The sequence below is a fragment of the Taudactylus pleione genome, unplaced genomic scaffold (assembly GCF_031769625.1).
Source record: "Taudactylus pleione unplaced genomic scaffold, aTauple2 ptg001987l, whole genome shotgun sequence".
In the NCBI taxonomy this organism is placed as follows: Eukaryota; Metazoa; Chordata; class Amphibia; order Anura; family Myobatrachidae; genus Taudactylus; species Taudactylus pleione.
In genome coordinates, this window is record NW_028286383.1 from 764017 (window position 1) to 779211 (window position 15195).

At 31.9% G+C, this 15195-nt stretch overlaps 1 protein-coding gene across 1 annotated transcript in view; it reads right to left on the reverse strand.

Annotated features, from left to right (window-relative positions):
* Positions 1 to 15195, reverse strand: part of LOC148435881 (cytochrome P450 4B1-like) — a 351835-nt gene that overhangs the window by 39010 nt on the left and 297630 nt on the right. The window lies entirely within an intron of this gene.

Consider the following 15195-nt stretch of genomic DNA (forward strand, 5'->3'; position numbering starts at 1 on the left):
CAGAGATTCATTAAGACTGAGCGCACATATCTAATTTTTGCTCAAATCTATCTATCTATCTCATATCTATCTATCTATCTATCTATCTATCTCATATCTATCTCATATCTATCTATCTCTCTCATATTTATCTATCTCATATCTATCTATCTCATATCTATCTATCTCCCTCATATCTATCTATCTCATATCTATCTATATCATATCTATCTATCTATCTCATATCTATCTCATATCTATCTATCCCATATCTATCTATCCCATATCTATCTATCTCATATCTATCTCTCTCATATCTATCTCTCTCATATCTATCTATCTCATATCTATCTATATCATATCTATCTATCTATCTCATATCTATCTCATATCTATCTATCTCATATCTATCTATCTCATATCTATCTATCTATCTATCTATCTCATATCTATCTATCTCATATCTATCTATCTATCTATCTCATATCTATCTATCTATCTATCTATCTCATATCTATCTATCTATCTCATATCTATCTATCTCATATCTATCTCATATCTATCTATCTCATATCTATCTATCTCATATCTATCTATATCATATCTATCTATATCATATCTATCTATCTCATATCTATCTCATATCTATCTATCTATCTCATATCTATCTCATATCTATCTGTCTCATATCTATCTATCTCATATCTATCTATATCATATCTATCTATCTCATATCTATCTATATATCTATCTATCTCATATCTATCTCTTATCTATCTATCTCATATCTATCTATCTATCTATCTCATATCTATCTCATATCTATCTGTCTCATATCTATCTATCTCTCTCATATTTATCTATCTCATATCTATCTATCTCATATCTATCTCATATCTATCTATCTATCTCTCTCATATTTATCTATATCATATCTATCTATCTCATATCTATCTATATCATATCTATCTATCTCATATCTATCTATCTCATATCTATCTATCTATATTATATCTATCTATCTCATATCTATCTCATATCTATCTATCTCATATCTATCTATATCATATCTATCTATCTATCTATCTCATATCTATCTATCTATCTCTCTCATATTTATCTATATCATATCTATCTATCTCATATCTATCTATCTCATATCTATCTATATCATATCTATCTATGTCATATCTATCTATATCATATCTATCTATCTATCTAATATCTATCTCATATCTATCTATCTATCTCATATCTATCTATCTCTCTCATATTTATCTATCTCATATCTATCTATCTCATATCTATCTATCTCATATCTATCTATCTCATATCTATCTATCTCATCTCTATCTATCTCATACCTATCTATCTATCTATCTCATATCTATCTATCTCATATCTATCTATCTATCTCATATCTATCTGTCTATCTCATATCTATCTCATATCTATCTGTCTCATATCTATCTATCTCATATCTAGCTATCTCATATCTATCTATATCATATCTATCTATATCATATCTATCTCATATCTATCTGTCTCATATCTATCTATATCATATCTATCTATCTCATATCTATCTATATTTTATCTATCTCATACCTATCTATCTCATATCTATCTATCTCATATCTATCTCTCTCATATTTATCTATCTATCTCATATCTATCTATATCATATCTATCTATCTCATATCTATCTATCTCATATCTATCTATCTCATATCTATCTATCTCATATCTATCTATATCATATCTATCTATCTCATATCTATCTATATCATATCTATCTAGCTCATATCTATCTCATATCTATCTATCTATCTCATATTTATCTATATCATATCTATCTATCTCATATCTATCTCATATCTATCTATCTATCTCATATCTATCTCATATCTATCTGTCTCATATCTATCTATCTCATATATATCTATCTCATATCTATCTATCTCATATCTATCTATATATCTATCTATCTATCTCATATCTATCTCATATCTATCTATCTCATATCTATCTCATATCTATCTATCTATATCATATCTATCTATCTCATATCTATCTCATATCTATCTATCTCATATCTATCTATATCATATCTATCTATCTATCTATCTCATATCTATCTATCTATCTCTCTCTCTCATATTTATCTATATCATATCTATCTATCTCATATCTATCTATCTCATATCTATCTATCTCATATCTATCTATCTCATAGCTATCTATCTCATATCTATCTATATCATATCTATCTATCTATCTCATATCTATCTATCTCATATCTATCTCATATCTATCTATCTATCGCTCTCATATTTATCTATCTCATATCTATCTATCTATCTCATATCTATCTATATCATATCCATCTCTCTCATATCTATCTATATCATATCTATCTATATCATATCTATCTATCTATCTCATATCTATCTGTCTCATATCTATCTATCTCATATCTATCTATCTCATATCTATCTATCTCATATCTATCTATCTATCTCATATCTATCTCTCTCATATCTATCTATCTCATATCTATCTATCTCATATCTATCTATCTCATATCTATCTATCTCATATCTATCTATATCATATCTATCTATCTATCTATCTCATATCTATCTATCTATCTCATATCTATCTATATCATATCTATCTCTCTCATATCTATCTATCTATCTCATATCTATCTATCTCATATCTATCTATCTAATATCTATCTATCTCATGTCTATCTATCTATCTATCTCATATCTATCTATCTCATATCTATCTATCTCATATCCATCTCATATCTATCTATCTCATATCTATCTCATATCTATCTATCTCATATCTATCTATCTCATATCTATCTCATGTCTATCTATCTATCTCATATCTATATCATATCTATCTATCTCATATCTATCTCATATCTATCTATCTCATATCTATCTATCTATCTCATGTCTATCTATCTCATATCTATCTATCTATCTATCTATCTATCTATCTATCTATCTATCTCATATCTATCTATATCATATCTATCTATCTCATATCTATCTATCTATCTCATATCTATCTATCTCATATCTATCTATCTCATGTCTATCTATCTCATATCTATCTATTTCATATCTATATCATATCTATCTATCTCATATCTATCTCATATCTATCTATCTCATATCTATCTATCTATCTCATATCTATCTATCTCATATCTATCTATCTCATATCTATCTCTCATATCTATCTATCTCATATCTATCTATCTCATATCTATCTATATCATCTCTATCTATCTATCTATCTATCTATCTATCGTATATCTATCTATCTCATAACTATCTCATATCTATCTATATCATATCTATCTATCTCATATCTATCTATCTCTCTATCTCATGTCTATCTATCTCATATCTATCTCATATCTATCTATCTATCTCATATCTATCTCATGTCTATCTATCTCATATCTATCTATCTATCTCATATCTATCTATGTCATATCTATCTATCTCATGTCTATCTATCTCATATCTATCTATCTCATATCTATCTATCTCATGTCTATCTATCTCATATCTATCTCATATCTATCTATTTCATATCTATATCATATCTATCTATCTCATATCTATCTCATATCTATCTCATATCTATCTATCTCATATCTATCTATCTATCTCATATCTATCTATCTCATATCTATCTATCTCATATCTATCTATCTCATATCTATCTCATATCTATCTATCTCATATCTATCTATATCATCTCTATCTATCTATCTATCTATCGCATATCTATCTATCTCATAACTATCTCATATCTATCTATATCATATCTATCTATCTCATATCTATCTATCTCTCTATCTCATGTCTATCTATCTCATATCTATCTATCTATCTATCTCATATCTATCTATCTCATGTCTATCTATCTCATATCTATCTATCTATCTATCTCATATCTATCTCATATCTATCTATCTCATATCTATCTCATGTCTATCTATCTCATATCTATCTCATATCTATCTATCTCATATCTATCTCTCATATCTATCTATCTCATATCTATCTATCTCATATCTATCTATATCATCTCTATCTATCTATCTATCTCATAACTATCTCATATCTATCTATCTCATGTCTATCTATCTCATATCTATCTATCTATCTCATATCTATCTATCTCATATCTATCTATCTCTCTATCTATCTCATGTCTATCTATCTATCTCATATCTATCTATCTCATATCTATCTATCTCATATCTATCTATATCATATCTATCTATATCATATCTATCTATATCATATCTATCTATCTCATGTCTATCTATCTCATATCTATCTATCTATCTCATATCTATCTATCTATCTATCTATCTCATCTATCTATCTATCTCATATCTATCTATCTTTCTATCTCATATCTATCAATCTATCGATCTCATATCTATCTATCTATCTCATATCTATCTATCTCATATCTATCTATCTCATATCTATCTATCTATCTATCTCATATCTATCTATCTATCTCATGTCTATCTATCTAACTCATGTCTATCTATCTATCCATCTCATATCTATCTATCTCACATCTATCTATCTCATGTCTATCTATCTATCTCATGTCTATCTATCTATCTCATATCTATCTATCTCATATCTATCTATCTCATATCTATCTATCTATCTTATATCTATCTATCTATCTCATATCTATCTATCTATATATCTATCTCATATCTATATATCTATCTCTCTCATATCTATCTATCTATCTCATATCTATCTATCTCATATCTATCTATCTATCTCATATCTATCTATCTATCTCTCATATCTATCTATCTATCTCTCATATCTATCTATCTATCTCATATCTATCTATCTATCTCATATCTATCTATCTATCTATCTATCTCATATCTATCTCATATCTATCTATCTATCGCTCTCATATTTATCTATCTCATATCTATCTATCTATCTCATATCTATCTATATCATATCCATCTCTCTCATATCTATCTATATCATATCTATCTATATCATATCTATCTATCTATCTCATATCTATCTGTCTCATATCTATCTATCTCATATCTATCTATCTCATATCTATCTCTCTCATATCTATCTATCTCATATCTATCTATCTCATATCTATCTCATATCTATCTATCTCATATCTATCTATATCATATCTATCTATCTATCTATCTCATATCTATCTATCTCATATCTATCTCATATCTATCTATCTATCTCATATCTATCTATCTCATATCTATCTATATCATATCTATCTCTCTCATATCTATCTCATATCTATCTATCTATCTCATATCTATCTATCTAATATCTATCTATCTCATGTCTATCTATCTATCTATCTCATATCTATCTATCTCATATCTATCTATCTCATATCTATCTCATATCTATCTATATCATATCTATCTATCTCATATCTATCTATCTCATATCTATCTCATGTCTATCTATCTATCTCATATCTATATCATATCTATCTATCTCATATCTATCTATCTCATATCTATCTATCTATCTCATGTCTATCTATCTCATATCTATCTATCTCATATCTATCTATATCATATCTATCTATCTCATATCTATCTATCTCATATCTATCTATCTCATATCTATCTATCTCATGTCTATCTATCTCATATCTATCTATTTCATATCTATATCATATCTATCTATCTCATATCTATCTCATATCTATCTATCTCATATCTATCTATCTATCTCATATCTATCTATCTCATATCTATCTCTCATATCTATCTATCTCATATCTATCTATATCATCTCTATCTATCTATCTATCTATTGTATATCTATCTATCTCATAACTATCTCATATCTATCTATATCATATCTATCTCATATCTATCTCTCTATCTCATGTCTATCTATCTCATATCTATCTATCTATCTATCTCATGTCTATCTATCTCATATCTATCTATCTATCTATCTCATATCTATCTCATGTCTATCTATCTCATATCTATCTATCTCATATCTATCTATCTCATATCTATCTCTCATATCTATCTATCTCATATCTATCTATCTCATATCTATCTATATCATCTCTATCTATCTATCTATCTATCTATCTCATAACTATCTCATATCTATCTATGTCATATCTATCTATCTCATGTCTATCTATCTCATATCTATCTATCTCATATCTATCTATCTCATATCTATCTATCTCTCTATCTCATGTCTATCTATCTCATATCTATCTATCTATCTATCTCATATCTATCTATCTCATGTCTATCTATCTCATATCTATCTATCTATCTATCTCATATCTATCTCATATCTATCTATCTCATATCTATCTCATGTCTATCTATCTCATATCTATCTCATATCTATCTATCTCATATCTATCTCTCATATCTATCTATCTCATATCTATCTATCTCATATCTATCTATATCATCTCTATCTATATCATCTCTATCTATCTATCTATCTCATAACTATCTCATATCTATCTATCTCATGTCTATCTATCTCATATCTATCTATCTATCTCATATCTATCTATCTCATATCTATCTATCTCTCTATCTATCTCATGTCTATCTATCTATCTCATATCTATCTATCTCATATCTATCTATCTCATATCTATCTATATCATATCTATCTATATCATATCTATCTATCTCATGTCTATCTATCTCATATCTATCTATCTATCTCATATCTGTCTATCTATCTATCTCATCTATCTATCTATCTCATATCTATCTATCTTTCTATCTCATATCTATCAATCTATCGATCTCATATCTATCTATCTATCTCATATCTATCTATCTCATATCTATCTATCTCATATCTATCTATCTCATATCTATCTATCTATCTCATGTCTATCTATCTAACTCATGTCTATCTATCTATCCATCTCATATCTATCTATCTCACATCTATCTATCTCATGTCTATCTATCTATCTCATGTCTATCTATCTATCTCATATCTATCTATCTCATATCTATCTATCTCATATCTATCTATCTATCTTATATCTATCTATCTATCTCATATCTATCTATCTATATATCTATCTCATATCTATATATCTATCTCTCTCATATCTATCTATCTATCTCATATCTATCTATCTCATATCTATCTATCTATCTCATATCTATCTATCTATCTCTCATATCTATCTATCTATCTCTCATATCTATCTATCTATCTCATATCTATCTATCTATCTCATATCTATCTATCTATCTATCTCATATCTATCTCATATCTATCTATCTATCGCTCTCATATTTATCTATCTCATATCTATCTATCTATCTCATATCTATCTATATCATATCCATCTCTCTCATATCTATCTATATCATATCTATCTATATCATATCTATCTATCTATCTCATATCTATCTGTCTCATATCTATCTATCTCATATCTATCTATCTCATATCTATCTATCTCATATCTATCTCTCTCATATCTATCTATCTCATATCTATCTATCTCATATCTATCTCATATCTATCTATCTCATATCTATCTATATCATATCTATCTATCTATCTATCTCATATCTATCTATCTCATATCTATCTCATATCTATCTATCTATCTCATATCTATCTATCTCATATCTATCTATATCATATCTATCTCTCTCATATCTATCTCATATCTATCTATCTATCTCATATCTATCTATCTAATATCTATCTATCTCATGTCTATCTATCTATCTATCTCATATCTATCTATCTCATATCTATCTATCTCATATCCATCTCATATCTATCTATCTCATATCTATCTCATATCTATCTATATCATATCTATCTATCTCATATCTATCTATCTCATATCTATCTCATGTCTATCTATCTATCTCATATCTATATCATATCTATCTATCTCATATCTATCTATCTCATATCTATCTATCTCATATCTATCTATCTATCTCATGTCTATCTATCTCATATCTATCTATCTCATATCTATCTATATCATATCTATCTATCTCATATCTATCTATCTCATATCTATCTATCTCATATCTATCTATCTCATGTCTATCTATCTCATATCTATCTATTTCATATCTATATCATATCTATCTATCTCATATCTATCTCATATCTATCTATCTCATATCTATCTATCTATCTCATATCTATCTCTCATATCTATCTATCTCATATCTATCTATATCATCTCTATCTATCTATCTATCGTATATCTATCGTATATCTATCTATCTCATAACTATCTCATATCTATCTATATCATATCTATCTCATATCTATCTCTCTATCTCATGTCTATCTATCTCATATCTATCTATCTATCTATCTCATGTCTATCTATCTCATATCTATCTATCTATCTATCTCATATCTATCTCATGTCTATCTATCTCATATCTATCTATCTCATATCTATCTATCTCATATCTATCTCTCATATCTATCTATCTCATATCTATCTATCTCATATCTATCTATATCATCTCTATCTATCTATCTATCTATCTATCTATCTATCTCATAACTATCTCATATCTATCTATGTCATATCTATCTATCTCATGTCTATCTATCTCATATCTATCTATCTCATATCTATCTATCTCATGTCTATCTATCTCATATCTATCTCATATCTATCTATTTCATATCTATATCATATCTATCTATCTCATATCTATCTCATATCTATCTCATATCTATCTATCTCATATCTATCTATCTATCTCATATCTATCTATCTCATATCTATCTCTCATATCTATCTATCTCATATCTATCTCATATCTATCTATCTCATATCTATCTATATCATCTCTATCTATCTATCTATCGCATATCTATCTATCTCATAACTATCTCATATCTATCTATATCATATCTATCTATCTCATATCTATCTATCTCTCTATCTCATGTCTATCTATCTCATATCTATCTATCTATCTATCTCATATCTATCTATCTCATATCTATCTATCTCATGTCTATCTATCTCATATCTATCTATCTATCTCATATCTATCTCATATCTATCTATCTCATATCTATCTCATATCTATCTATCTCATATCTATCTCTCATATCTATCTATCTCATATCTATCTATCTCATATCTATCTATATCATCTCTATCTATCTATCTCATAACTATCTCATATCTATCTATCTCATATCTATCTATCTCATGTCTATCTATCTCATATCTATCTATCTATCTATCTCATATCTATCTATCTCATATCTATCTATCTATCTATCTATCTCATGTCTATCTATCTATCTCATATCTATCTATCTCATATCTATCTATATCATATCTATCTATCTCATGTCTATCTATCTCATATCTATCTATCTCATGTCTATCTATCTATCTCATGTCTATCTATCTATCCATCTCATATCTATCTATCTCACATCTATCTATCTATCTCATGTCTATCTATCTATCTCATGTCTATCTATCTATCTCATATCTATCTATCTCATATCTATCTATCTATCTTATATCTATCTATCTATCTCATATCTATCTATCTATATATCTATCTCATATCTATATATCTATCTCTCTCATATCTATCTATCTATCTCATATCTATCTATCTCATATCTATCTATCTATCTCATATCTATCTATCTATCTCTCATATCTATCTATCTATCTATCTCTCATATCTATCTATCTATCTCATATCTATCTATCTATCTCATATCTATCTATCTATCTATCTATCTCATATCTATCTATCTCATGTCTATCTATCTCATGTCTATCTATCTATCTATCTCATATCTATCTATCTTATATCTATCTATCCCATATCTATCTATCTCATATCTATCTATCTCATATCTATCTATCTATCTATCTATCTATCTCTCTCATATCTATCTATGTATCTCATATCTATCTATCTATCTATCTATCTCTCATATCTATCTATCTATCTCTCATATCTATCTATCTATCTATCTCATATCTATCTAATATCTAACTCATATCTATATATCTATCTAATATCTATCTATCTCATATCTATCTATCTATCTATCTCATATCTATCTATCTCATATCTATCTATCTCATATCTATCTATCTCATATCTATCTATCTATCTCATGTCTATCTATCTCATGTCTATCTATCTATCTATCTATCTCTCTCATATCTATCTCATATCTATCTATCTCACATCTATCTATCTATCTCATATCTATCTCATATCTGTCTATCTATCTATCTCATATCTATCTATCTCATATCTGTCTATCTATCTATCTATCTATCTATCTATCATGACCGTGGGGTCTGGGCTATTCATGTTGTTATTTTGCCAAGGCCTGGACTATACTGTAGAAGAGGGCCGACATGCACCAGGTGAGTATCTTATTTATTTGTTTATTTTAAGAAAACCCTGAGACCAATCACAGGAGAGAAGGTAAGTATGTGTGAGTGTGTTTAGTGTGTAATAAAGTTTTGCTATGGTGTGTGTGTACTGTTATTACTATTTTTTTACAGTGGGAATATGAATGCTGACCGCCTGCTGGCACTTGTAGCTCCACAAGTGCCAAACGGCAGGCATGCTGGCACCTGTAATCCCACTGTAAAAAACAATAGTATCCATTTATTATTCTCACTATCACCCATGCACCCACTGGGCCATGGGTGAAGGGAAGACCCCTAGCTTCAGCCTAGGCCTGAGGTGCTTAGGATACAGGAGACCCCTTTATTGGGGAGGTTAACACCTCCCCTGATATCTCTGACCTGAGCTGGCTAGCTTGTGGTGTTAATGCTTTGTTTGGGGTAACCAGGTGAAAGGGTCCTCTGGCTGTGGCATTATACCCCAGTTAGTTTGAGTCTGATGTTGGTTTTAAAACTACAGGGACCCCCACGCCATTTTTTTCCTGTATTTTTAAAATCAGACAGGCTCACAGAGCCCAGTGCTGGCTCATAACATACGGGGGAACCCTACACATTTTGTCCCCCATATTTTTAGAACCAGGACTGGTTCTGAGCCCAGGCTCAGAGCCAGTGCAAGGTGTCTGGGCATCCTAGGCAACATTTCATACACCTCCCCTGCTACTTCCAATTCATACCATGCCACATATTAGTGTCGCCAATTTATAATATGCCACACATCAGTGTCCCAAATTCATAATATATGCCAAACTAATATGCCACACAGCAGAGCCCCAAAATCATACTGTGCCTCATAACACTGCCCCCAGTTCATAATATGTCATATGTACATCTGTGCCACAAAGTCATTATAGGCCACACAGCTTTATCCCCAATTCATAATTATGCTACACATCAATGCCTCCAATACATAATATGCCACACATCTGTGCCCCAATACATATGCCACACAGCTGTACACCAAATGTATTATATGCCACATAGCCATGAATTATGCTACACAATGCCCCTAATTATATATATATATATATATATATCCCACACGAGTCCCAAATTATTTGTATGCCATACAGCAGTGCCCCAATACAATATGCCACTCATCCATACCCCAATATATATTAATGCCACACATACATGCCCCAATATTTGTCACCACCCATTAACCCCCCCACGCAAACACATATACAACTCACCCTGCCAGCACTCATTAAATCCACACATAGACTAACCTTGTCAGCACTTAATAAAACTACCACCACCCCCACTAAGCCTGTCTTGACCCATTTACACACACAAGCCCCCCATTACCTACACACACCTGCATAGCCTTGGACATCAGTAGTCCTGGCCAGTCCTGAAAGAGACATTCTTAGTTTGCGGACTCAGCGGCACTCTCCAGTGGCCTTCGCCCCTAGGCAGCCACCTAAAGTCTAATGGCAGCACCGGCCCTGCCCCGGGTTGCATATGCTTTGGAGGGGGGGGACCCCACATCATTTAAAGAAAAAATAATGAACTATTTTTGGACTAATTACAGGCAGAAATATACATTGATCACACTGACCCTTGTGCGTTACTGCAGAACTCATCTCACAGGCACGTGAATTGTTTTCCCAAATTTTGGAACAAGTTTTGTCCATTCTCATGAGTGTTATTAAACGAAATTTTTGGTAAATTCCTGAATCCTATCTTTACTAGGGAAAAGGCTCTTGAGTTCGGCCAATGGTGAATTGAAGCGTCTTTGCTAACTCTCCAGAGTTGTCCTGTAGAAAATGTGAATTCTCTCTCGAGTTTGATAATAGTAAATTTCCAAGTTGTAAAAAATGGCCACACTCTCCAGAGAATGCTAACTCGACCAAACTCAAATCTTAGTAAATATACCAATATGAGTAGCTTTAGTGTATAAACACGCTTTAATATTCACCTCTTTTAGGGAGATAGACATGTCCAAAAAATTTATCTGGGTGCCAGTAATTGAATAAGTGAGTTTAATCAGACTATTGCTGGCATTATGGTGGTCAATTAGAGATTAACACTTAATTTAATCCACTCAAGAAGACCGAGAGATCACCAATAAAGCAGATATAAGAAACATTATTCTGTGCAATAGTATGATCCACAAAAAAGTTTTTTTAGTTCCACATCAAACATAAAGATATTGGCACATGATGGGGTCACATTGGAACCCATCGCACAGCCCACTAACTGCAAATAAATTTTGCCATCAAATAAAAATAACGTTTTATTAACAATCAGATTTAGGAGTTCCATAATCAAATAAATCTTCTAACAGAGGCCATTTCAATGTCATGGGTATTACAGTACACACATCTAAGCTACATAACCAAATATCTTAGATTAAAAAAAAGAGTCATAGGGGTAAATTTATCAAAAGTCGATTTGCAGGTCGATTTGAGGAGTGATTTAGCTCTTCTCAAATCGACTCAAATTGAATTTAGTGAAAACCGTTTTTTCACTGCATTTACTATTATTCGATTTGTTTTGCGATTTGCAAAACAAATTTGATTTGAGTCGGTTTTGAAGAGTGATTTGCTGTTGGATTTGGCATGTTCAGGTACAAATGGCACAGCAAATCCCACTTCAAACCGAACTGCAAATCCCCGACAGCATAGAACTGCTTCATGCTTTCACTTTCAGCATGAGCAGGTCCTTCTCACACAGATACATGCAGACATCAGTGAGATGCCTGCATGTATGTGACTGTAAAAAGTAAATAAAGAGTTAAAATGAAAAACAAAAAAAACATGAGGTCCCCCCAAAACAGAACCAGCCCCGGACTGTTCAAACCCAGGTTTGGTTGACTAAGTAGAGGGAAAAAAATATGTAGGGTCTCCCTCTACTTAGTATAACCAGCACTGGGCTATGGGAACCTGGGCTGGTTCTGGAATTACAGGGAAAAATTTGCGTAGGGTCTCCCTGTAATTCACAGAACCAGCCCTGGACCCTTTCTAACAAGGGACTGATGCCATAGCCAGGGGAGCCCTATCACCGGGTCCCCCAGCCGCAGCATCAGCCCTAACCGCTAGTCAGCCTAGGCCAGGTATCCCTGGGAAGTTGGAGACCCCTCCAATAAAGGGGTCTCCCTCTCCTGGGCACCTCTAGCCTAGGCTGAAGGAGCCCCTGGGTGGTGGGTGGCAGCTTGATTGTGTTAGTGTAGTGTAAAAATAGAAGTATAAAAACATTGCCTTTCCAGTAGAACTGCAGGTCCCAGCAAGCCTTCCCCGCATGCTGGTACTTGGAGAACCATAAGTACCAGCATGTGGGGCATTAAGGGCCCACTAGGACCTGTAGTTCACCTGTAAAGAAATGTTTAATGAAACACACACACCTTACACAGTATAAGTTTAATACATACATACATATATACTCACCTATATTACCTTGAGTGGTCCCCTTCTCCAGTAGGCATCCATGGGTTAAAATAACAAAACGATAAACCCGACCACTGCACTAAGCAATAATCATTCTAACCAGAATGATTATTCCTTCCCGAATGAAGCGCACAGACGCGGCTTCCTCCTTTGAAGCTCCGTGTCTGTGCGTTCATTGGCTGAGAGAGGTCAGGCCCCGCCTCTCAGCCAATGAACGGTTCCTCCATTGAAGTCAATGGTGGGAGCCGCAGGGTAACTAAAGTTACCCTCACTAAAGTATCTCACTGTCTGCATGTATCTGTCCGCAGGTATCTGTCCGCAGGTATCTGTCCGCATGTATCTGTCCGCATGTATCTGTCCGCATGTATCTGTCCGCATGTATCTGTCCGCATGTATCTGTCCGCATGTATCTGTCCGCATGTATCTGTCTGTATGTATCTATGTCAATCCGACCTGCTCATGTACAAATGGAAAGCATGAAGCAGGTCTATTGTATTGGGGATTTGAAGTCCGATTTTGAGGTCAATTTCAAATCAAATGATAGTAAATAAAGGTTTTGTGTGTTGGGCTATGTAAAAGTACCAATGTTTTTCAGATGGTCTATTTGATGCCGCTTTGACTAAAAATTCGATTTTATAATAATAATAATAATAATTTTATTTATATAGTGCTTTTCTCCCATAGGACTCAAAGTCGCTTTACAGACATCAGAAAACATGGTACATTGTACAAGGATTTTGTGTTGCAAAAGAATAGAAAACCAAACAGAGATAATTAAAATCAACCGAAACCTAGAGAGCACAATAAGCATATTGCGGGGTTGGTGCAGACATTTTGGGAAATAACTTCCATGGGTCATATATTCCACCCACAAAGGTACCAAATGAGGCAGCCATCTTGGGCGCACTACGTAGGATTACCCTGGGGGCAATAGGTTACGCCTAGAAGATGTGACACAAAATGGGTGGTTGCAAAATCCTGATGCTCGGAGTAGGGTCCCGACATAGTCAGGTTCATGTATTTTTCATCCCATCCACGAGTGTACCAGGTGAGGCAGCCATGGTGGGCGCACTACGAAGGTTGCACTGTGGGTGATAAACCATACAAGGACCCAAGGAATATTGATTTTACATTCAATTTGGCCTTTAGTAAATACCCAAAAGCAAAATCGAATACAAATCGAATGAAGATCGCATCTCAAATCACTCACAATGCAAAATCGAGGATGGAAGGACTATACTCCCAGATTTTCATGTCTCTAGGTCCAGGGGTTAGGGCTGGCATT